This window comes from Helianthus annuus, chromosome 10 (assembly GCF_002127325.2).
Source record: "Helianthus annuus cultivar XRQ/B chromosome 10, HanXRQr2.0-SUNRISE, whole genome shotgun sequence".
NCBI lineage: Eukaryota > Viridiplantae > Streptophyta > Magnoliopsida > Asterales > Asteraceae > Helianthus > Helianthus annuus.
Window position 1 is genome coordinate 37,492,587 of NC_035442.2, and position 27,150 is coordinate 37,519,736.

Sequence of the window (27,150 nt, forward strand, 5' to 3'; positions counted from 1 at the left end):
CGTCACAATCCTCTTTAAATAACTCAAAGTGGTAATCCTTCTCATTGTTGACAGCTGCAAACCTGCCTTCAGCATACCCAAACTTGCGCCCACTATTATACCCTGCCCCACCCAACTCAAACATATAGCGGGCAAGCTCAGAAGAATGCAAGATACGATCAGCAAGCTGCATGAAAAACAGGGTCGAATAAGATAGCAGAAACGAATAGACAAAGGCAAAAGCAAAAAGAAATATGAATACAAGGCAAACAAAGAACGTTACCAAAGGAACACCGCGAGACAGCAACCACCTACTATCAGCTGAGGCCTCCTCAGCAAGAAGCTCAGAAGCATGACATTCAGCCGTCTTCTCATCAAGAAGGCGCTGAGCAGTCTCACACTCCGCAGCCTTCTCCTGAGCAAGAAGCTCCAGCTTGTCAATCCGAGCAACATACTCTTTTTCCTTTTTCTCCGCAGCAACACGCACCTGCTGCGCCTCTTCAGCAAGGGCCGTCTTCTCACCAGATAGCCGCACGATAGCATCACGCTGCGACTGCATCTCTAAATTTGTACGAGCACAGGCAGATTCCCAATCTTTCTGTTTTTGCTCGTTTAACTGCTTCTGCTCTTCAAGCTTCCGCTCAGCTTCAGCAACCCGCCACTGCAAGCCTTTTTTCTCCGCATTAAACTTCTCTTTCTCTTCGGAAAACAACTTCTTCGCCTCCTCAAACTCAAGAGTTTCTTCCCCCATCGACCTCCATTCGCGAAGAATCTCTTGCGATGTGGCAAAGAAGTGAACCCCCGCACTAACATGACCGTTTATAAGGGCAAAGCGGTTGCGATTCTTCTGAAACATTCTCTCCGCAGGCGGAAGAGACAGAGAAAAAAACTCATGACAATTCTTCAAATCATCCATCCGAGAGCCCTGGGTAAGGCTCCAGCGGGGGACGTGAGGCAAATCGTCGTAAGCTGGGTTACCCCAGGAATCATCAGGATTACGCTCAAAGTGCGGACTCCGGACAACGCCGGAAGTAGCTCCACCCCCACCAGGAGGACGTTTAGTGTAGATGGTTTGTTGTTGGGTGGTCTCACTAGACTCCATCTGCACTTCAACACCTTTTCCCCTGTCACCTCCACCATCACCTCCAGCAGCATCACCTACTTCAAACATACCTTCGGCAAACCCTTCACCACCTTCCACGTTCACCTCAACACCACCACGAGGAGGGGTCAAACCAACTGTCCTCGACGGAGGAGAAGTAGGTGGAGTAATCTGAGAAATATCTACCGCTCGAGGTTTCTTCCCAATCTTGGCTGCTATCATAAAACATGAATCAAGAACAACCACGAGAAAACAACAAAAAAAACCAAGAAGGAAAAACACTACAATACACAACTAGAAGCTACTTACCAGTTGGAGGAGCAGAGGCAGCAAATATCTCCTCCAAAAGGTTCCCATGACCCCCACTAAACACGCCCAAATCAATTTCAGATTCCGAAGGTGCTGGGGGAACATCCTTTTGAAGTTTAGCCTTCTTGGCCGCAAGAAGGGCAGCTGCTTGCTCATCAAGTTGACGCTTGTGATCATCAAGAGCTTTTTTCTTCATATGCTCAGTCAAAGTGGCCTTATCGTCAGGATCTGATCCTTGACGCCCCTCACCAGCCCCTAGGCCAGGCAACGTATCAGACACTACCACATAATCTAGATAAGGAAGAGTAGAGGATCGCTTACGAGAAGATCCAGAAGCCCCACCCTCAGGTTTCTCCTCTCTCCTTCCAGATCTATCAGTCCATGCTTTCTTTCTCGTCTCCAACTGGGCAGAGGGATCAACAGATGCTTCTGCATCATCCTCATCACCAACAACCTCATGCACGGGCTCAGCAGCACCACCATGCGCGGTACCTGCACGCGCGCAATGAGAGGTTAGATCTTCAACATTCTGGTCAGAACTCCCACTAGAAAGGATGATGACTTCCTCTCGACCCGAGTCGACAGAGTCATCCCAAACATCTTCACCTAGAATTTCATCAGCATATCTGCTCAGGCTTTCGTCGGTGGGATGCAAAAACCGACCCCGTATCTGATCCAACCACGTCGGATTCCCATCAGCCTGGATAGCTTCAACCATGGCACCCGCTGATTTAGGGTCCAAGGCATTCAACAAACTGTAACCAACTGCAAAATGACAACAAAAATAAGGATACATAGTAAACATAAAGCGAAATAATCAAGTGGTAAGACATGAAAGAACCATACATTTGTCCTTATGGCTATACGCAGGTTGACCCAGCGGATGTTTGGGCACCCACAGCAAACTCATCCCTGCACCAACTAAAGCCATCTCATCCAGTTGAGAAATAGCAGTCGCCTTCGCGGTTATCTTCCTATACCAGTCTTGAGCAGCAAAATCTGGGATCACACCCACCTTCGGGATCCCCTGACTCACATGTCTATATGACATATCTGTTGGAATCACACCGCGGCGGATGTAAAAAAACTTTTGTTTCCAGTCATGAATGCCCTTTAAGGGCACAGAACACACTGGGGCAACTCCTGTCCTCGCTTGAAAAGAATAGAACCCACTAGTGTATGAAACGCTGTAGAAAACGTTAAACATATCAAAAGTAGGCTCAACGCGGTAAGACCTACAGACAAATTCGAAATGGGTAATCCGGGGAAGCCCAATCGCATTTATTTGAGAAATATGGAGCCCATAACCCCTCAGCACGGCAGCAGTGAACTTTGTAATCGGCAATGTAAAACTGCCTTCCCGGAAAAAGGCAACATATAACGTGATAAAGCCAGGAGGGGCATCCAAGGCAGTAGATCCAGGAGGAGGGTACTGAGCCCCCCACTCGGGACGGAAGTTCATCCCCCTAACAAGATTCTGAAATTCTTCCTCCTTCCAGTTAATGACGGCCTGATCTGGACCAGGAGGAGCCTTACCTCTTTGTTTCCTCTTCTTCTGAGTTGGATTCTTTTCAGCCATGACAAATGTCAAGAAGAAGATGCTTTGAACTCAAGAAAATGTGAAAGATGGAAAAACACAGGAGGAGGATAGAGAGAAAATCACACTTAGAATTCAAGAATGAAAGAAGCAAGGGATAACCGCCCCCTATTTATACTCATCGCATTTAATGCGATGGATAGTGGACCGTCAGGAAACAGGAAAAGCACCCAATAGATGACTGACACGTCAAAGGAGAGAGAAGACGTCGGCTCGTTTTTCGGGAAGCATGGGCGACAGGGTCTGCTGATGTGACAGAAAGTCACTGCAAAAGCAACTGTTCACCTCCGAAAAGACAGGGACGTCAGACGGTCACACCAAACACTTCCCCATAACCACCAAACTTCCAACAGAAGGAAACACAAAAGGGCCAAAACCCATGCGGCATGCGTCCATTTGGCTCACTCTTTCAAGAAGTCAAAACCCATGCGGCATGCGTCCATTTGGCTCACTTTTTTAAGAGGCCAAAACCCATGCGGCATGCGTCCATTTGGCTCACTTTTTCAAGAGGCCAAAACCCATGCGGCATGCGTCCATTTGGCTCACTTTTTCAAGAGGCCAAAACCCATGCGGCATGCGTCCATTTGGCTCACTTTTTCAAGAGGCCAAAACCCATGCGGCACGCGTCCATTTGGCTCACTTTTTCAAGAAGTCAAAACCCATGCGGCATGCGTCCATTTGGCTCACTTTTTCAAGAGGCCAAAACCCATGCGGCATGCGTCCATTTGGCTCACTTTTTCAAGAGGCCAAAACCCATGCGGCATGCGTCCATTTGGCTCACTTTTTCAAGAGGCCAAACCCATGCGGCATGCGTCCATTTGGCTCACTTTTTCAAGAAGTCAAAACTCATGCGGCATGCGTCCATTTGACTCACTTTTCAAAAGGTAAAAACCATGCGGCACGCCCCCATTTGGCTCACTTTATATGAACCAACTTCAACGCGACGCATGGAGATCATAACTCTCATAAGTCCAGAATCCCTCCTAGACGATTAACTCAACTAGAAGGCACACTGGACTGGGGGGACTTGAAGAGGTATGGTCCCAATTCCCTGCCTACATGGCAGGGACCACACCACTTTTGTGCACACAAGGCGTCCATGTCACCTAAACATTCTAGAAGCTTCCAGAAGACTTCTGGACGATTCACAGCTGGCATCAAAGATGCCCTATCCGACATAGAGGACAACGCGTGTCACCACTAGCAGAACGCCACATAGGCCTGCGACAATCCAGGGAGCAAGACTGACAACGCCAGTACGAGGTACCCAGCGCAGGCGAATGCAATGACGCCACGTGTACCACTACACTCGCCGTGACAGAGCAGACCAAGAGGATATTCCCCTTGGTCGGACAGCTGGCGTGCGCACACAGCTGGCACACCTGCTTCCTCCTTCTTCACCCTCAGGCTATAAATAGGACCCTTCATCATTCAGGTTCAGGATCAGGATCTTTTTACTCTCCTTACTCACTCTATACACACACTGTTTATTTCCTCTCGGAACAGTACTTATTCTCACGCCGGAGCCTGGTTAAGAGGGAAAATCCCCTTCCCCCCTCTTAACGAGACTAACGGTGTTTACTGTTTTGCAGATTTCGAGCCATCAATACGAGTAGAAGAAGAGGTTGAACCCATTGGACGAAACAACCCCATTGATTACCCTTGTGATAATCACTGTTTCAACACAATAGTTACAACAAATACGATGAGCTTGAGTGTACCTCTGTCTTTGTTGAGCCTCTTCGTTGGATGAAAACAGGTATAAAATGACCTCTTTTTACTTTTTTAGGGTAAAGTTCTTGTACAAATAATCTTAACATACTAAACATACAAATTGAAGGAAAACTCAAAAAGACAAGGTGGCATTTTTGTAATTATCAATAACTATCAAAGTTACTCTACAAATATACCTAAAAAAACCTAACCACTCCCCCCACCCCCAAAAAAAACCTAAACCCCCCCCCACCCCCCAAAAACCTAAAAAAACCTAACCCCACCCCCCAAAAACCTAAAAAAACCTAACCCCCCCCCAAAAAAAAAAAAACCTAAAAAAACCTAACCCCCCACCCCCAAAAACCTAAAAAAACCTAACCCCCCCTCCCCCACCCCCAAAAACCTAAAAAAAACCTAACCCCCCCCCCCCCACCCCCCACCCCCAAAAACCTAAAAAAAACCTAACCCCCCCCCCCACCCAAGCTAAAATGCTAAAAACTAAACCCCCCAAAAAACCTAAAAAATCTAAAAAAATAAAAAAAAAAACACACAAATTATTTTATTTTATTTTTTTAACATTTTTTATTAAAAAATCGCTACTTTTAGTAGCAGCAAAAAAAAATTATTATTTTTTTTTTTTTTTGCTAACGAAATGTAGCGATTTTTTAATAAAAAATGTTAAAAAAATTGTGTTTTTTTAGGTATTTTTGGTTGTAACTTTGATAGTTGGTGGTAATTACAAAAATGCCACCTTGTCTTTTTGGGTTTTCCTTCAATTTGTATGTTTAGTATGTTAAGATTATTTGTATTTGATCTTTTGCCTATTTTTTTATGTATTTTAAGTTGACTACTACTAGATAAACAATATAATCAAGGATTAAAAGGCTGGTGTAGGATTGTTAAATGGGGCCGTGTCCGGGGGTCGAATGCGACACGAACCCGAAAATTTTGTGACACATGAACATGAGATACATGAGCTTGAACATGACACGAATTTCGCGGGCTAACATGAATGCGAAATGTTTAACCCCAAGTTTTATTTATTTATTTTTTTGCATATTAATAATTCTAAAATTACAATCAGAAACTATAAAAGCTAATGCTCATCTCTCTTTTATCTGTTATATTTTGGCATATAATGCTCAACCTGTTTACGTTATGATATATATATGTCTTTATAGTTTATAGAAATAAATGGGTCAACCCGAGAACTGGACATGAACTAAATTACCATTTTTTTGTGTATTTAGATGAGGTGGCTTGCCATGTAATCCTTTTTAGCAACCAAATTACCAAATATATCCCATCTTGTGAAAACGAATCACTTGAAGACAAATTACTATTTAGTTTGCATGACGACCAATATTTTAAGAGTTAATTGATAAAGTTTTAGAATGATCTTTTAATATTTTAAGAGTTAATTGCTCGGATAGTCCCTGAGTAGATGTTAGTTAGTTTGAAAATAGCAGGTATGCTCCCTATGGTTTGTAATTTTGTTACTCGGATAGTCCCGAGAGTAAATGTTGGGGGATTATCCAACTAACAAAATGACAAACCATAGGGAGCATACATGCTATTTTCAAAAGGTGGGGACTAAACGTGAAAAAACTTGAAACCACAGGGACCATCCGAGCAATTAACTCATATTTTAATTTGACAAGTTGATGTATGAAGAAACTGACCATGACTATATCCTCTGGTGACTTGATGTTGATGTTGCAGGCTCAGTAATGACACGAAGCATCATACTAAAGACTTGCCATAGTTTGTTTGTGATCGGAAGATTTAAGTTAAATTTTAAAAAATAGACAAGTTTTTGTTTTTTAAATGGACCAGCACTTCTAGACAAAGGTCTTAAACTAAAGGAGACTGCGTTTTTTTTGTTTTTTATAACAATTTCCGCTTCTTACATTTAATGTAAACTAAAGACCTAACATTTTGTTGTGCCAGAATGTATATAGAACGTAGCATCATATCATTTAGGTGTCCTCCATAGCCGTTAAAAACTTACCTCGCCACAAAATACATGTGTCATTTTATGGTTTGAATTATGTTCTCGTCCTGCATTGTCACCCCGCCGCAACGCGCGGGTTCCCCACTAGTATAAAATTACAAGAGAGGTTCTTTGGTGTCACTTTGAAATTAATCATGAATAAGATGGTTCAAATAATCAAATATTTGTAATAATAGTAACTAATACAACCTGTTGAACAAAAGTAGATCACTTTGTCTAAAATAGATTAAAACCACTGATAGATGTGCTAATGCAAGCTATAAGAAACATTAATGCCTGAGATATCAGCATAGCTTATCCACCAAACTTAAAGCTGACGTGAACATACTGATTGAAGGTAGTGTTTCTAAAAGGCTTTCTTCTCTAAAGATGTCTTTGTGGATGCTTGAACCATTCCAGTATATTTTGAGGTGCTTTATAGATAATTGCTAAGCAATGACAACGAAGTTGTCGTTTCCATTTGAACCTGAAAATGCAACCAACAACTTTTATGTTTTCGGTTTAACCTGATGTCATATATCAGCCGAAAATCAGGTCACGTGGCTTTCGGATACTTCATCTTAAGCAATGGCTCTAAAACATTAGCAACTGAAAAAACAACCACCCAACCAGGATATGTGATATAGTCTTAACAGACAATCGGTTTCCAAAAATATATTTAATACTCATTTCCCATTACACTATACACTATATGAGGAGTTTTACAAAATCCATGTAACCTAAGCATCCAATGTCACACCCCCAAAATCCACCCGCGGAGTATCACCGCTTGGAGGCGTGACTGACCAGGATCAAGCCACCAATCATATTGAACAATATATATATAAATGTAATTCAACCAAACCAATATGAAAGGTGTTCAAAACATAAGTATAATATCAACGTTTAGCGTAAGCATAAAAGTAAACCCATCATAAGTATAAGTATGAAATGTCATAAACGTTTAACAAAGCATTCACGATCCTTGTCCACAACGACCGCGCCTCCCAGTGCAAGCTCCAAGTGTACCTAACGACCTGCAAGGCATGTAACAGAGAGTCAACAACTAGTTGAGCGAGTTCACAGTGGGTTGTTTAGTAATAGTATTCATTTCGTAAAATGTTTGCATGTTTAGTAACCCATATATCGTTTATAATTACATCGCGGCCCTCCAGGCATGTTTGCGAAGATTAGTGGGAATTTCCCATGTATTGTAGACTAGTTATATTTGTATCGCGGCCCTCCAGGCATGTGTGCGAAGATCAGTATCAGTATCGCGGCCATTACAGGCATGTGTGCGAAGATCAGTATCAGTATCGCGGCCATTACAGGCATGTGTGCGAAGAGTAGTGGGGGTTTCCCCATGTATCACTAGTCTAGCAGTATCTATAAGTGACCTCTCCCAAATGAGGTCAGTAGTGCGTAATTCCCATAACCATGTAAGTACAATCAGTCAATCAATCCCATTCCCTACCCCGGGAATCCCATGCCTTAGTAAGAGTGTGAACTCACCTTGGTTTGCTCGGTATGCTAAGTTATGTGCTCACAAATAATCAGTCGAGTCCTAAAGTTTTGCACGTATACGCAATTAGTTTACATTCACAAGATTCAACTAACAGTCAAGATCATCACGTACACGCAAGTAACAACCAACGCATTGCATTTATCGACTATACAAGTTCAAATTAATCCAATGAATATGCTATACAACATAAACCATGCTCTGATTAACATTGAACATTCACAATCTGAGACATCAGATTAGATCAACCATCTAACTGTTTTATACTTCACTCCCTTCCCATCCCTATTTATGGATACCAGGCTTTACCATATCATCGGGTTCTATCAACATGCAAAAATTCTAGTTCGTAAGTATTACGTTTAACATTACAAGCATCATGCATCCGTTTACAAATGTTGGGCTGGTTGCTTACTGTCTCGGCGAAACACCCTTGTGTTTCGTCAAGTTTGGTCATGGCGAAACACTCATGTGTTTCGTCGAGATTGGTCATGGAGAAACAATCATGCATTTCGTCGAGACATGTGTTTCGTCGAGCTCACAAGGGGTATCACTTTGTTTCGTTGGTCTGTCAAGCGGTTACACAATATCACAAAAACCCTAATCGCCGCTTAGCATGCAGAAGACATACGGTCACACAGAAATCAGTAGATCATCATTAACAGTCACACACAGCCGATCATATCAAACAACCGATTCATGCACTCGTGTAAAACACTAACTCAATATCATCAACCTAAGTTTAGCACATGCTACTAATAAATATCACTGACAACATTAATTAGCTCCACATGGCCGTCATTTTTTATATTCAAAGTTATAAACTCTATCAGCCATTAAACTTCCCTCCTATTGGACCAATAGCTACCACATCCATGCATATCAATGACACTCATATATACACTATAGTCACAATTAATATACATACAGACATGTGATGATTATACTACGAGGTTATGCAGAAAATCCAACAACAAGCAGTGCACACTACCTGAGATGGGAGGGACACAAGATTGATCGAAAGGAAAAAAAGGCTTGAAGTCGTGTAGCTGCCGCTGCACAGGGAAAGACTTTAGGGTTTGATAATAAACGGTTTCGTAAACTTTGAACGTGATTAAGCAAACAAAACGGGCCATTGGGTCGCGCCTGACTTTGGGCCCAATCCCTTGGCGGTGAAATCTCCCTCCTCCGACGAAACCAAAGGATATTTCGGGTGGGATGTGTTTTCGGGTGAGGGGTTGTTTTGTAAGGAATATATGTTTTAAATTATTGTACAATTTATTATACAAGATACGTATAGCACATTCACACATAATATACGCACCACGAATCTACAACATCACGTATATTGCACATCAATTAAATATAGAATACACTTTGCAAATGAGTACCAAATTAAGTCGAATAGAGGCCTTGAAAACTCGGGTTGTCACATTATCCTCAAATTGAAAGAAATTTTGTCCCGAAATTTAGCGTGCGGTTACTGAGGAAGCTAGATAAGTTGTATCGTTTACTGGTTTCCCTGGGGTGTCACATCATCCCCCATTGATTTGGAATTTCGTCCCGAAATTCTGTAGTAGCTTCAGCCTCAGTAGTGGTTGCACGGTTTCCGAATAACTGGGGATACTTGAGTTTCATTTGGTCTTCTCATTCCCAAGTATACTCTGGGCCACGACGGGAGTTCCAACGAACTCGGACAAGAGGTATTCTGGTGTTCTTGAGGACCTTAACATCCCGGTCCATGATTTCAACAGGTTCCTCGACGAAATGTAACTGTTCGTCGATAGTGAGTTCTTTCAAAGGAACTATGAGGGTCTCATCTGACAGACACTTCTTCAGATTCTACACGTGGAAAATGTTGTGAACTGCACCGAGTTCTGCTGGTAAGTTCAGTTTGTAGGCCACTTTGCCTATTCTTTCAATGATTTCGAACGGTCCGACATACCGCGGGTTGAGTTTGCCTCATTTACCAAAACGAACCACACCTTTCCATGGTGAGACTTTGAGTAGCACTCGATCCCCAACTTGGAACTCGAGCGGTTTCCTGCGTTTATCAGCGTAACCTTTCTGACGGTCACGAGCCGCCGCCATGCGTTGCCGTATCTGTGCAATCCGTTCAGTAGCATCAACTACCATTTCTGGACCTGTGATTTGACTATCCCCCACCTCTGCCCAACAGAGAGGTGACCGACATTTACGTCCATACAATGCCTCAAATGGAGCGGCTTGAATGTTGGTGTGGTAACTGTTATTGTACGAGAACTCCACTAACGGGAGATGTTTTTCCCAGCTGTTGCCGAAATCGATAACACATGCACGTAACATGTCTTCCAGAGTTTGAATAGTGCGCTCAGACTGCCCATCCGTCTGAGGGTGATAAGCTGTTCTCATGTCTAACCGGGAGCCAAAAGATTTGTGCATTGCTTGCCACAGTTCTGAAGTGAATCGTGCATAACGATCCGAAATAATAGAGGTTGGCACTCCGTGCCTCGAAACAACTTCCTTCAAGTAGATGTCTGCTAACGTAGAGAACTTGTTTGTTTCTTTGATAGCCAAGAAGTGAGCAGACTTTGTGAGTCGATCCACGATCACCCAAATAGTATCGTTCCCACGCTGGGATCTAGGTAAGCCGGTAACAAAATCCATGGAAATTTCTTCCCATTTCCATTGTGGTATCTTGGGTTGCTGAAATAGGCCTGATGGTTTCTGATATTCTGTCTTGACCCTCGCACAGGTCAAACACTTGCCAACGTAAGTCGCTATGTGGGCCTTCATGCTAGGCCACCAATACGTAGTTCTAAGATCGTGGTACATTTTATCTGAACCAGGATGTACTGAGTAGCGGGATTTATGAGCTTCATCCATTACCAGCTCGCGTAAGTTACCATAAAGTGGGACCCAAATGCGTCCTGTTACGTAGTAGGCGCCGTCTTCCTTTTGTTCTAATCGTTGCCTTGAGCCGCGTAGGGCTTCAGCCCTGACGTTTTCTTGTTTCAATGCTTCTACCTGAGCATCTCGTATTTGTGCAGGAAGACTAGACTGAATAGTAAGTTGTAATGCTCGTACGCGCCTAGGCATAGTATCCTTTCGACTGAGGGCGTCAGCTACAACATTGGCTTTGCCTGGATGGTACTTGATCGCGTATTCATAATCGTTAAGTAGCTCGACCCATCGACGTCGTCGCATGTTCAATTCCTTCTGCTTGAAGATATGCTCGAGACTCCTGTGATCGGTGTAGATAGTGCACTTAGTACCGTACAGGTAATGTCGCCATATCTTAAGCGAGAAAACAACAGCTCCCAGTTCTAAATCGTGTGTAGTGTAGTTCCGTTCATGAACCTTAAGTTGCCGCGAAGCATAGGCAATGACTTTATCCCTTTGCATCAATACACAACCAAGACCCTGAATCGACGCGTCGCAGTAGACCACAAAATCGTCTGTGCCCTCTGGCAATGAGAGTATAGGTGCGCTGCATAGTCTATCCTTTAAGTGTTGGAAAGTTGTTTCCTGTGTACTACCCCAACGATAAGTAACACCTTTCTGTGTCAGTATTGTAAGCGGCTGTGCGATCTTTGAGAAGTCTTTGATAAACCGTCTGTAATAACCCGCCAACCCCAAGAATTGGCGTATTTCCGTTGGTGTACGCGGTGCAGGCCAGTTCCTGATCGAGTCTACCTTGGATGGATCAACATGAATCCCATCCTTGTTTACCACATGGCCTAGAAAGTGGACTTCACGGAGCCAGAAGTCGCATTTTGAAAACTTGGCGTACACTTGTTCCTTTCGAAGAAGTTCCAAGATAAGTCGTAAATGCTGCTCGTGTTCCTCCTGACTCTTAGAGTAGATCAGGATGTCGTCGATGAAAACAATGACGAACTTGTCTAGATAAGGCTTGCACACTCTGTTCATAAGATCCATGAAGACTGTCGGCGCGTTCGTTAGCCCGAATGGCATGACTAGAAACTCGTAGTGGCCGTAACGAGTTCTGAATGCTGTTTTGGAGACGTCCTCATCCCGGACTCTCAGTTGATGGTAACCTGACCTCAAATCTATCTTTGAGTAGTAGCTCGACCCTTGCAACTGGTTGAATAAGTCATCGATACGTGGAAGAGGATAGCGATTCTTCACAGTCACTTTGTTGAGTTCACGGTAGTCAATACACATCCTGAAGGTACCGTCTTTCTTCTTCACAAAAAGTACTGGAGCTCCCCAGGGCGAAGAGCTGGGATGTATAAAACCCTTATCCAAGAGCTCTTATAGTTGTTTGGACAGTTCTTCAAGTTCAGTTGGAGCTAAGCGATACGGTGCACGAGCTATTGGTGCTGCTCCAGGAGCTAGTTCAATCTGGAATTCAACCTGGCGACGAGGCGGTAGACCAGGTAAATCTTCAGGAAACACTTGAGGAAAGTCGCGTACCACTGGAATATCTTCTAATCTTTTCTCTTTCGTTGATGCGTCAGTAACAAGTGCCAAGATGGCAGTGTGACCCTTTCTCAAACATTTTTGAGCCTTCAGGAAGGAAATGATACCAACCACGGCACCACTTTTGTCGCCTTGAACTTCAAGAGGTCCTTTACCAGAATGGGGAATACGAACTATCTTCTCTTTGCATAAGATCTCTGCTTGCTGTTGGGACAACCAATCCATTCCAATGACGATGTCGAAACTACCCAGAGCTATAGGGATGAGATCGATGGAGAAAGTCTGACCCGCTAAGACAATGTTACAACCCTTGACTACATGTGTGGCCTCTAAACTTTTACCGTTGGCTAACTCTACGACATGTTTGGTGTTTAAGAGTGTTGGTGTACGTTTTAACATTTGACTAACTTTTAGAGACACATAACTGGTATCTGCACCCGAATCAAACAATACAGTAACATAAAAGTCGTCGAGAAGAAACTTACCCATAACTACGTTAGGATCATTCCTTGCGTCACCCTGCCCCAGCACGAACACACGACCCCTAGCATCGTTGCCATTATTATTCCCCCCATTGTTGTTCCCGTTGCCCTGATTGTTGTTATTGTTGTTATTCTAGTTCTGGTTTAACTGGGGGCAGTCACGTTTGAAGTGGCCTTCAGCACCACATTGATAGCGTCCTCTGTTGCCTCGCCGTTGTTGTTGCTGCTGGTTTTGTGGAGCAGGTGACTGTTGTTGCTGATTCTGGTTCGCAGGTCGTGAGCTTCTGCAATCTTTAGCCTCATGACCCATCTTGAGGCACCGCTGACAATGACCCTTATTGCACTGGCCGTTGTGGTGTTTGTTGCAAGTGTTGCACCTTGGGAGGTTTCCTCGATATCCACCCTGTCTTTGATTACCCGAAGATTGCTGACCAGGGCTCTGGTAGTTATCAGTCTTGCGCTGCTGAACCTGAGACTGAGCTGTAGCTGAGCCTTTGCTGGAATCCCCATCCCATTTCCGCTTGTTATCACTGGGAGTAGCGGAAGTAGTAACATCGGTAGCGTTAATACGTTTAGGCAGCCTGTTCTGTTCCACTGCCTGATCTGTGAGGCGATGAGCAAGACGTTGAATATCCTGGATATTATTAAGGTTGGCTGATGTCACGTGGCTTTGAATTTCTGGTGCCAGCTCTTTGAGATACAACTCAATACATCTGATAGGAGGGTCCACCATAGTTGGACACAGGACGGCCAGCTCGTTTGACCGTTTAGTATATGCCTCAATTTCCGACCCAGTCATCTTCAAATGAAAGAACTCCACTTCTAACTTGTGGATGTCATCATGTGAGTAGTATTCCCGTTTGATCAGTTCTTTGAAATCATTCCAAGGGGTGGCGTGAGCAGCTGCCAACCCTAAAAGTTGAACTTGCGCATTCCACCAAGTCAGCGCGATTCCTTCCAGAGTACCAGTGGCGTACTTCACCCTGCGAGCCTCAGGGCATTCACACATCTCAAACACCGACTCGAGCTTTTCAAACCAATGGAGGAGCCCAACTGCTCCCTCGGTGCCACTGAACGTGCTTGGACGACAGTCCATGAAATTCTTGAAAGTGCAAACAGGTGGCTGAGCGTGTTGACCTGTTGTGTATATAAGAACAGGACAAGGTTAAACACAAGAGTTGGTTTAGGAGTGTAGGATCTAAAGATCCTAGTGCGAGTTACGACTGCAAGGTATACCTCCTGCTTGTGCGGCTGCAAGTGCCGCAGCAACTTGTTCGTTAATGAGAGCCGTCAACTGGGCTTGTGTCAAGTTAATACGTCCAGCCATGATCTTCATAGCAAAAGTAACATAAGTGAGAGAGGTTCGCGAATAGTGCGATGACAGAAGAGAGTAAGCACACAAGTGTTCTCAAGCAATAACAAATAGTAGGCAATGTAATCTAAGCATACCACGAGCAAAGTTCTATGTCATCTAGCAAGTAGGCAATGTAAACATAAATAGTAGTACCTAGTGTGTTGAGCCTTGCACGTGGAGCGAAGCGTCGTTGTGGATCGTTGAGCACTGTACTGGTTATAGTCTGGTTTTAATAAAAACGTTTTCCCCAAGTTAAAACCAAGTTCTCTATAACCAATGGCTCTGATACCAATCTGTCACACCCCCAAAATCCACCCGCGGAGTATCACCGCTTGGAGGCGTGACTGACCAGGATCAAGCCACCAATCATATTGAAGAATATATATATAAATGTAATTCAACCAAACCAATATGAAAGGTGTTCAAAACATAAGTATAATATCAACGTTTAGCGGAAGCATAAAAGTAAACCCATCATAAGTATAAGTATGAAATGTCATAAACGTTTAACAAAGCATTCACGATCCTTGTCCACAACGACCGCGCCTCCCAGTGCAAGCTCCAAGTGTACCTAACGACCTGCAAGGCATGTAACAGAGAGTCAACAACTAGTTGAGCGAGTTCACAGAGGGTTGTTTAGTAATAGTATTCATTTCGTAAAACGTTTGCATGTTTAGTAACCCATATATCGTTTATAATTACATTACGGCCCTCCAGGCATGTTTGCGAAGATTAGTGGGAATTTCCCATGTATTGTAGACTAGTTATATTTGTATCGCGGCCCTCCAGGCATGTGTGCGAAGATCAGTATCAGTATCGCGGCCATTACAGGCATGTGTGCGAAGAGTAGTGGGGGTTTCCCCATGTATCACTAGTCTAGCAGTATCTATAAGTGACCTCTCCCAAATGAGGTCAGTAGTGCGTAATTCCCATAACCATGTAAGTACAATCAGTCAATTAATCCCATTCCCTACCCCGGGAATCCCATGCCTTAGTAAGAGTGTGAACTCACCTTGGTTTGCTCGGTATGCTAAGTTATGTGCTCACAAATAATCAGTCGAGTCCTAAAGTTTTGCACGTATACGCAATTAGTTTACATTCACAAGATTCAACTAACAGTCAAGATCATCACGTACACGCAAGTAACAACCAACGCATTGCATTTATCGACTATACAAGTTCAAATTAATCCAATGAATATGCTATACAACTTAAACCATGCTCTGATTAACATTGAACATTCACAATCTGAGACATCAGATTAGATCAACCATCTAACTGTTTTATACTTCACTCCCTTCCCATCCCTATTTATGGATACCAGGCTTTACCATATCATCGGGTTCTATCAACATGCAAAAATTCTAGTTCGTAAGTATTACGTTTAACATTACAAGCATCATGCATCCGTTTACAAATGTTGGGCTGGTTGCTTACTGTCTCGGTGAAACACCCATGTGTTTCGTCGAGTTTGGTCATGGCGAAACACTCATGTGTTTCGTCGAGATTGGTCATGGCGAAACAATCATGCATTTCGTCGAGACATGTGTTTCGTCGAGATCACAAGGGGTATCACTTTGTTTCGTCGGTCTGTCAAGCGGTTACACAATATCACAAAAACCCTAATCGCCGCTTAGCATGCAGAAGACATACGGTCACACAGAAATCAGTAGATCATCATTAACAGTCACACACAGCCGATCATATCAAACAACCGATTCATGCACTCGTGTAAAACACTAACTCATTATCATCAACCTAAGTTTAGCACATGCTACTAATAAATATCACTGACAACATTAATTAGCTCCACATGGCCGCCATTTTTTGTATTCAAAGTTATAAACTCTATCAGCCATTAAACTTCCCTCCCATTGGACCAATAGCTACCACATTCATGCACATCAATGATACTCATATATACACTATAGTCACAATTAATATACATACAGACATGTGATGATTATACTACGAGGTTATGCAGAAAATCCAACAACAAGCAGTGCACACTAACCGAGATGGGAGGGACACAAGATTGATCGAAAGGAAAAAAAGGCTTGAAGTCGTGTAGCTGCCGCCGCACAAGGAAAGACTTTAGGGTTTGATAATAAACGGTTTCGTAAACTTTGAACGTGATTAAGCAAACAAAACGGGCCATTGGGCCGCGCCTAACTTTGGGCCCAATCCCTTGGCGCCGAAATCTCCCTCCTCCGACGAAAACAAAGGATATTTCAGGTGGGATGTGTTTTCGGGTGAGGGGTTGTTTTGTAAGGAATACATGTTTTAAATTATTATACAATTTATTATACAAGATACGTATAGCACATTCACACATAATATATGCACCACGAATCTACAACATCACGTATATTGCACATCAATTAAATATAGAATACACTTTGCAAATGAGTACCAAATTAAGTCGAATAGAGACCTTGAAAACTCGGGTTGTCACATCTAAGACCATGGATAGTGTTCTTGTAATGTAAATTTTCCTTTCCATTTTTAATAATGTCAACATTTCATTTTTTGTTTAAAACATCTCATTTAATGTGCTGGCTATAGGCTTTAAGCTCTAATAATGTCCAAACAGAAGCAAGAACTGCCTTAGCAATTGAACCGAATAGTAAATGTATTTTTTAATAACAATATTATGCTTAGTGAAGAAATTAATTGGTTTTTATAGAAAAACAGAACACAAATAGTGAGCCAAGCAATGGGCGATAATCACCATAGAGAAGTTTACTTTCCACTCGTATACAACTTGTAGTTCCTAATTGTCAGCAAACTTATGAAGAAAAATTCTCATTATTCGTATTGTTTTAAGCATAAAGTATACCTAATAATAGTAAGGATACCAATGAATGGAAAAACATACCTCCTGCAAACCCACAAGCAGGTCTAGGTTGGTGACCCATTGTCTTTTAGACCAATTTGCTATAGTTCGACGATCTTGAGCCACATTCTAGGTGTTATGCCATTGGTCTTATTTTGAACTTAATTGGCCATATAGAAAAATAATCAGCTAATAGCTCAACTTTTAAGATATCACTATGCAGTGGTATTACACCACTAACCTACAAAAAGAGATATAACATATTATGAGATTTAATAAGGAAGGTGAGCATGTTTTATCAGGAATTCAAAAAAAAAGATATAAAGAACTAAGATTTTCTTACTATATGCCCAGAAACGACACAAGTTTATCATGCGGACACAGATTTATTTGGGTAATGCGAAGATCAGTCATCTTACTCTCAAAGTCCAAACTTGTTGCTTTTATTATTGCGATGCATATCGTACATTACAATTTTATAACTAATCATCAAGTAAGATACTTATACAATCAATAGTAAGGTATCTAAAAGTTATATATATAACGCGTTTATGAATTTCTTCTATAATTTCTATGTGGTGAGAAATAAGAAGATGACATCACTATTGGTGACCATTTCTCACACGCCTTGGGTTAACAGTGTGATTCGTATAAAAAATTGTCCTGATCAATGGTAAAAAATGAGCTCATGGTTATTTAAGACCAAACAGGAATATTGATCTAATAACAAACTTTGAAAACTAATGGGTTTTAACAGATTTAAATACTTTGTTGTAACATGTAGATTGCAGAATAAACATGAGTAATATGGTTCGTATACATACCTTAAGATTTACTCCTGTTGAGAACAATAAATCAAGCACAAATGCAATAAAATCAAAGAATGAGCACAATATAACAACTTTACCCAAATAAAGTTGTCCAAAATATCCATTATCAATCTTCCGACCAAGCTTAAACTTCCAACAAATCACATGAAATCTTAAATTCCCAATCAAAATAAGCCTTAAGCAGATAATCAACTACTATTATACCACTTTCAAAAATTTTGCCGCATAAAAGCTAAGATCCCCAGTATGCATTCACATCCATCAATTACAGAATCAGATATAGATAAAAGAGAGCCGTTATTTTACCTAATTGAGATGGAGGAGAAGAAATAGGAGCAATTGAGTCTTACTAATATAATCGTTGAAGATTAAATGTAATTGTTGCGATCAAATAAGAACAAAGAGACTATCAGTTTAGGGTTTTCACATAGAGGATTGATGAGAAAGGGATTAAGGGAATAGTAAGATACACAGAGAAATGGATGAATTACGAAGTGAACAGATCCACTTCAATCAAAGTACGAAGATAAAAATCAAATTACCTTAAAGGCCTAAACTTAATCGTAACTGCTTCTTCCTTGAATCACAACGATGGGCGAGATCGACTGAAAGCTTCAATTAAGGTTTGAAAAAGAAATATATCTCATTTTCATGAATCGATTGAACTTCATAGCGATACCCAGGAAGCGTCAATGAAGGTTTAGGTTATTGCAGATGTTGAAGCAGAAGAGAAAAAGGGTTTTTGTAAAAGAATGTATGAGCATCCATAAACGACGTGAAGGAGAAGAATGAGGAATTAGGGTTATTACATAATACATACTTTATCTAACCGGGTAAAAAAATGGGTATGGGCACCGCGTCTCAGTCCATAATTTTGACCCATTTGTTTTCCCGCTCAAATCAATGTGAGAAGGCATCACTAGATGCCACGTGTCCCAAATTATTTTTGTTTATTATATATAACTAGGTTTTTACCTGGGATTGCTTCCCGGGCTCGGGAAAGTTATTTAGATTAATTAATTACTATTTGTTTGTAATACGACCACATTACATCAACCATCTCATTCGATTCAACATCAATGTATTCAAATCACCGGATTAGATCATGAACTCATATTAGAGGACAAATAAAAGCACAACAGGACCATATGAATAATATCATTTCCACTTTTACATCAATGCACTTACATCAAGCATCTCATTGGATTCAACATCAATGTTTTCACATCACCGGGATTGCTTCCCAGGATGCAGAAAGTTATTAATATACTTTTAAACAAATGAACGATCAGTACCTTACAGGAAAAAAAGTTCAACAAACAATAAATTCACAAAATGTAACTCCACATGTGATCCTTATTAATGGATAGTTACCCATATTATTATAGTAAGGAACCCGCGCGATGCTGCGGAACACGCAACACACTAACACAAACACCGGTAGTTAGTCCGTTAGCTAACCTTGTTAGGATCGGAGGGTTTCATGATTGTGTTTGTTTGTATAATTTGAACAAATCAAATAGAAATGAACATAGTTTAAGTGCAGCGGAAATGAATAACAGACTTTGTAAACACAATCAAAGAGGAAGATAGTTTTGATAAACATTTGCTTTTCATTAAGTTGAAAGATTACAAATCAAAGCAAAAGATTACAAGCATGCTTACAAACTAAACTCCCCCTCAGCCTGTTACTCCATGGTTGGTTGCATAAGATGAAAGGATTGAATTGAGGAGAAGAACTCACTCAAGACGATCAAATGTAACAGTACAGGGTACTGCTTCATTTATAGACAATCCAAACAACTGAGGCATCTCAGCTGACGTCACCATGAAAGCGACGTCTAACAGCCTAACAACCTGTAACAACTGTTCCTATACAAATACTGCTATTATTAACCACCGATTCTACATAAAATAAGTAATATACTAAAGTACTGCTATCCTCTTCCATCAGTGCTTTCCTCAAAGTTGATCAGTCCTTGAGTGGGCAGTGATTTGTCATCAGTAGATAGAACCAGCAGTGTTTACTTCTTCAGGGCTTTGTCAGCAGCTTAAAGGGTAGCAACAGTTGTATACGGACAGTTGATAGAGAGCCACCAGTTTTGGCTTTCATTATCTGTTCCTCTGGTAGGGTTCAATCCCAACAATCTCCCCCTGGAACAGATAATGCCAAAACCCTTCATTATTCTGGATTTTTATTTCTCATCAGAAGTTCCCTAGCTTGTCTTTTAAATTCTTCTTCAAAGTCTTTGGAACTTGAGTCATCCTCATCCCTGCACAGTGAAAGTTCAAGGAGATCCTGCAAATCTTCAACACCAAGACCTAGTGCTTCTTTCCTTGATATGTACTTCACTTCCCCATTGGATCTGACCAAGGTCAATACGTGGGTCTTTTGATCAGACATCCACTTTAGTACTTTTGAACCCAATGGGTTTCTTGGGAGAGATTTATTTTCTGATGAGTTTGAAGAAATTGGTCTTGTGAAAAGTTATAAACTTTCAGACATTTGTTTGAAGGCCATTTCGATGACATTATTTGATGCAGCTATATCTTCTGTAGTCTCTCTTTCAATCTGCTCTTGTCTCTTCTTTTGATCTAGTTCAATGTCTGTCATGTCTATGTCTGAAGAGTTTGGTGATGCAGGTTTGGTTAATACCATTTTGGCAAGGTCTTGAAGCTTTGCTGATTTGTCTTCTTTTAGATCCATTTTCTTGATGGCTTCTGTGAAATACTCAGCTTCCTTTTCTTTTTCTTCTTCACTGGTCATCAGTTTTCCTTTTTCTTTGTTTTCAACAATGATAGGGTTATCTGCTGATGTGATTCGTGTTTTAAGCATCAATCTGTTGTTCTAGCTTTTTGTAATCAGGCTTCTTAGAAGTGTCTGAGACTGTTATCCTTCTTTTCTTAAGCCTTTCATAAGCCTCGTCGGTATACTGCTTTGTCCATTTTGCTATGGCTTCAGCAGTATCCACCTTAGCATCCACCAGCTCTTGCTTCTTTCTTTTATACTCAGATGTAATCAAAGGTATGAGCTTTTTGAATTTGTTCCAATTTGGAGCTGTCTTCTTCTTTTTTGGATCGTTTTTAATTCTTTCAATCCTGTTTGCCTCATGCTTTAAAGCAACTATTGGCCATTCTTCAAATTGTTTTTCTTCAGCAGGATAGAATTTTTCTTTCATGGTATATGCAAGATATTCTTTTCTCATTTTATTTCGTTGATCTGTCTTTTCTTTGTTTAGATCTTGTGCATAGTCTTCCATCTGCTTGACCTTAGTGAGCAAGAATTCCAATTTTTCAGAGATGGCTTCGTTACTTTGACCTTCACATTCAACTTTTGCTCTTATTTTAGCCTGTCTTGCTTTGAGCTTGAGATATTCATCCATATCTTCTGGGACTATGAAGCCGATGAGAGAAGGGAATCTTCTTGTTACAGGATTATCCTTGGTGTAGAATTGTCTCATCTCATTTTTTACAGCTTCCAGTTCCAGTGGATATTTTGCAGCATTAGGATCATGTTTGTCTTCATCTGCCTGAGTTATTTTTCTTTTGAGTAAATTTTATTCACTGAAGGAGTGCTTTTGGGTGATTTGTTGAGTGGAGTGAAGATGGTTTGAAGTGAAGTGAGGGTAGTGGTGAATGGTGTCTGACTAACAGTTGTTGAAACAACTGGTGTTTCAACTATTGTTGCCATTACAACAGATGTTGTAACATCTGATGTCTTCTGCTTTTTCGCAGGAGGTGATGGTGGTGATGTGACATTGATGAGAGCAGTGGTGGATGACTGGCAAACAACTGTTGAAACAACTGGTGTTTCAACCTCTATTGTCATTACAACTACTGATGTGTCAGTAGATGCCTTCTGCTTTTGAGCAGGTGGTAATTTGGTGGACGGTGTTGTAGTTTTAGGTTCTGGTAGGGCAGTGGTTGTAGTGTGTGTTGTAGTGGTGTGTGTTGAAGAGATGTCAGCTGTTTGGAAAGCAGTTTTTGAAACTACTGACATATCAACAGTTTGAATGGAAGTTTGAGTTTTTGTGGTTTGAGGTTTGGAGCTTTTGGGAGGTGGTTTAGATGTCTGTTTTTCTTGCTCAGGTTCAACACACAGGCCATGTTCTATTCCCTTCTTCTTCAACTGCTTTAGTATCTCCCCCTTTTTGGCATTATCTGCAGGGGGTTATCAAAGAATAGTAAAGTGGAAGGAGCTTTGCTAGTGGTGTTTTGGATACTGGCCTTTATAGCCTTGATGTCTGCTTGAGTATCTTTAAACCTAGACTCCACCATGTTTGTTAGCATTTGTACATGTATTGCATGCTGGTGATCAGCCGCTTGTTTTTGTTTTTGGAGCAGGGGTTGAAATACACTCCATAGCTCGTTTGCAGCAAGTGCAGGTTGTGCAGGTGCTTGAGCTGGAACAACAGTGGATTGTGCTTTTTGAGCTTTTAACAGCTGTTGCACCATATCCTTTATTTCAGCAACTGATGTTTCAAGTTTTTCAACTCTGCCCGTTAATTCCTGATATTTTGAATCATCATCCAATTTAATGGAATCATCTGTTTCCCCACAAGCAGTGGTTGTACCAATGTGTGACTTAGGACATGAAGCCCAGAAATCATCCATTGATGCCCCTTGTTCTTGGTACTGGGGACTTCTTTCTTCAGCACTTGATAACCTTTCGATGGTACCAGTGGTTAAAACAAACTCACTGGTGGTTACCAGAGGTGTTATAGAAGAAATTGCCTTCAAGGGAGTCTTACTAATGAAACAACTGTCCAAATGTAGACCTGTTGATCCATCACTTGTAGTTGCTGCTCCACTTGAACTACCACCAAGAGTTACTTGACTTACTTGTAACTCAAGGGGTATAACCTCCTCAGTTGTTGCTGGGATAGCAGAGGTATAATCATCAGACCCAGTCACTTGTAGGAGTATGCTCTCAGTGATAGGTGATTGAGAGGAACTGGTTTGTGTCTGAGCTATATCAACTGCATGCAACAGAGGTATCATGCATTGGGGTAATATCAGGGGTGAGGATAAGGGTGTTGAAAGAGACATGTCCTTGGGATCAGGACTGTGGAAGATGGATCCGAGTGGATCCAGAGCTTCATAATGTGGAGTCCCTGTGTTTACAACCTGATCCTTTTGTGAAGATGCAGGAGGAGTTTGAGGTAAAGGTGGAGATTTTTCTACCATCTGTTGTGAGGAAGTAGTAGGAGTGGTTTTTGGTGACATTTGTGTTGTCACTGGTAGTTGCTCTGGGATCTCATCTTCCAGAGTTGCCTTTGTTTTGGGTTTGGAGGGGTTTCTGGATATTTCTTTTTGGTCCTTTTGGTAATGGCAGGTGTCGGTTTCAAAGCAGTGGTTGTGCTGCTATGATCACCTGGAGCAGTGGGCTCAACAGTAGATGCCTGAGGAGCAGTGGTAGCTGCTAAATTTTCCTCAGGCACCTCTGCTTTTGTTTTTGTAGGTGCCATCATTCTAGAAAATGTTTCAGTTGTCAAACCACTTATTTTAAAAGATGCACCTTGTTTGAGTAAATTTTCATTTTCTTTTCCAATTTTTTCTTTGAAATAGTAGCTTAGAAACCATGGAAAGAGTAAAAATGATTTGGTATCAACATTCTTTACTAAGTCATTAAAGATCTCCTGGGAATAGTTATAATTTTCATTATTTAAAATAGCATAACCCAGACATTGGATCTTCAATGGTATTCGTTAAAAGCAGTTGTTTTGTTTGAAACACACATCAAAAGTGTGTGGAATAAAAACCTAGCTGCAGAAGGGAAGAAACCCTTTTCTAAGGTATCCCTTTTTGGTTGTTCTGCATACCCCCTTTTCAAGAAATCAGTTTTCAACTCGGTTTTAGAAAAAGAAGTTTTACCTTTCTGATCATCGAGTTTAAAGACTTCTGAGATTGATTGTGGAGTAATCTGAATTGCTTTTCCCTGTATAGAACAATTGATGGCTATGACGATGTCTCCTTGTTTTTCAAGGGTAACATTTTTCCAGAACTCTCTTTGAGTTTATTGGAAAATGGGAGAATCTGTTGTAAGCAAAGTTTTGTACTTTGATGCAGATATGGTGTCGATGATGGAATCAAAAGTGTGGTTGATGGTGGGTTTTGTGAGTAGACCTAAGTAATTGTGACGGGATTTGTAAGGGATTTCAATGGGTTCAGCTGCTGTTTGAGCGACCTCTTTGGAAGATGATGATGATTTTGACTTTGATTTAGATTTCGTCATTTTGATGAAGAAGACGAAGAATGGTTCGAAATGGAAGGCTGGAAACTGCTTTGAGAAGAGAATTTTTAGAATTCAATTCGACAGTGTAAAACACTGTTTGAGGGTTTTGATCAGGCTTTTATTTAGGGAAAAAGTAAGTGCTGATGTGGCAGCGGTTACAAAGATCTGAAGGCTAAAAACTGACCACATGTCAACCGCTGATGAAAAAACCAATGATTGTAAGTTTCAGTGCATGTCAACAATAAAAAGGGGAGCAGTGACTATTTTTTAACTATCAGTGGATACCCAACAAAATGTAACACAGATGTTTGGTCAGTCAGTGGTCAACATGAAGAACGAAGAAACAGAGGGTGGCCTTCAGCAGTGGATAACATTTAACAATCACATGTTTGTGCTTAAATAAATGTTTGACATTAAAAAGAAGTTGGCCCATAAACAACTGTTTGCAAGAAAAGACCAATTTCAAGAATACTATACCCAAACAATCAAAATGAGGAGCTTAATAATAATCCAAGTGTAGTTCATTTTTATTCAGTGGATGTCAACTAACAAAATGTGAGCAGTAGTTGTTTTTTATCTAACAGTGGATAGCCAATAGTAATTGAAACACTGATATTTGGAGTTAAATAAATGTTTAACCTTAAACAGATATTTGGCCATAAATAGATGTTTAGCCTTAAACAAATGGTCTTAAACCAAACATCTGTTTAAGGTCAAGATGTATTTGACTATTGGTGAACCTCAATTTAACTTTTGATGAACAGATGTTTGACGTTTGGTCAACAGATGTTTGGAAACCCATGATAGATTAAACACTATGAACGAATAAACACTGAAGTATCATCAAACTTTGAATGAAAATCATGAAACTCTCAACATGATACAACAGTTAAGAGGAGACGTTTGAATCATGTTGAGAATTTTTATTCACACTGAGATTATTAAAATAAAGTATTACATAGAAAAATAAAATTTAACGAAATATTTATAAACTATTACACGCTAGAGTTAACACTTGTTAGGATTTCGTAAACTCTGGCCTTTCTTCATGTCATTTCATGCTCTCTTTTGTTTTTCAGATCAGTTAGCATGTTGCAGATTATCTGATCCTGTTTTAGAAGTTGGGTAACAAACTCTTCTGCATTTTTCTGGAAATCTGATGGAGGAGAGTGGAGGACTTCATCAAGCAATGCTATGCTGTTCCAGGTTTTCTTGTAATTAGTGTCATTGATTATGTCGACTTTCATGTTTAGTTCTTCGTCTGTTCTTTTTTCTTTAAGTGACCACATCGAGAATTGGGTTTTAACATCGCTCGTGTCTGACCAGTGGTAGAAGCTGAAGTTTGCCATGTAGATTTTTGTTGAATTTTCTGATGTGGAAAATCTTTCACAGACAATGATTAGTAACACAGTTTGTTGATATTTTGAATGAAAAGTAATTATCAATCTTTTATAGAGTTTAAAAACGCGTGTACATGGTAAATGAATAGGTTAATGGTATTTATGATAATATGCTTTTGTTCTTTGAACTTCGAAAATTTGTCCCTTGGGTTTCTTGATATTTAATTTTAAAATTTTCCCATAAAAATTGGGGTTTGGAAAGGATTTTGCATTAAAAGACTGTTGTTTTGAAATATACATTAATCGGTTTATATTGGAAAATTGGTATTTAATAAACCAACCTTTGCCCAGTTGGTAAATAATAATCCAACCTACAGAATTGGTATATAATAATCCTACCTATCAACATGTTGGTACTCAATGAACTTCTGTTAGTTTTTTTAACTGAAGTCAGTTTTTAAGCTTTATTTATTACACAAACAGTCCCTGTAGTTGTAATTTACTAGTTTTAACTATGAGTTAATAGCCAAAATGGTCCCTGAGGTTAATAGCCACAGCACCGCCACCACCGCCACCGCACCGCCGCCACCACCACCACAGCACCGTCACCACCACCCGTTTCCCTACATAACTCAGATCTGAGTTAAACAATATTAACCACAACAAATCAATACCATCTTCAATCATCAGAAGATAAAAGGAACCGAAGGGGGGTATGTTTACCGGAAGATTTTGACGGAGCCAAGCTCCACCGCCGCTGTCACTGCCGGCCGCCGCTGCTCACCTCCGCCGCCGCTGCTCACCTCCGCCGCCGCCGCCCTCCTCTCTTCTCAGCCTCTCTCTCTCTCTCGCCTCTCAGTCTCTTTCTCTCCCGTTTTTCTCTGTGTCGCACCGCCGCACCATATGCCACCATCTGGTGGTGGCAGTTGTCAATCGGAAATTGGAGGGGGGGGTGTCGCTCATCGGAGGGGACCACCGGCAGACAAAGAATCGAGAGGAGGGAATGAAGATTGAGGGTTGTTCTTTGTTGCTTGTGAAAGTAATCGAGAGAAAGAGAGGAGATAGGGTTTTGTTTGTGAGATGAAGAAGATAAAGTTTGTGTGTGTATGTACAATATGCAGACAAAGAAAACTAAGGGTTTTCTAGTTGAGAAGATTACTTCTCTGTGTTTGTTTGTGAATGAGACTAAAAGGCATTTATGTATAGAGATATTGAGATCTCTCAAGAGATCTTGTAAATCTAATGTCGCGTTAATCGCTTGTTAATCACGAAATTAAGGGTCGTAAATTACCGCGTTAATCGTGGTGGTGGCGGTGCTGTGGCGGTGGTGGTGGCGGTGGTGGTGGTGGCGGTGCGGTGGCGGTGGTGGCGGTGCTGTGGCTATTAACCTCAGGGACCATTTTGGCTATTAACTCATAGTTAAAACTAGTAAATTA

At 41.1% G+C, this 27,150-nt stretch overlaps 1 long non-coding RNA gene across 1 annotated transcript; it reads right to left on the minus strand.

The window, feature by feature from the left end:
• Positions 1–6,845: 6,845 nt before the first annotated feature.
• LOC110881318 lies at positions 6,846–18,566 on the minus strand. The gene is made up of 3 exons (XR_004870272.1): positions 18,446–18,566; positions 17,352–17,550; positions 6,846–7,180 (listed from the first exon to the last, which is right to left on the minus strand). It is a non-coding gene; the product is annotated as an uncharacterized LOC110881318 (long non-coding RNA).
• Positions 18,567–27,150: the final 8,584 nt, after the last annotated feature.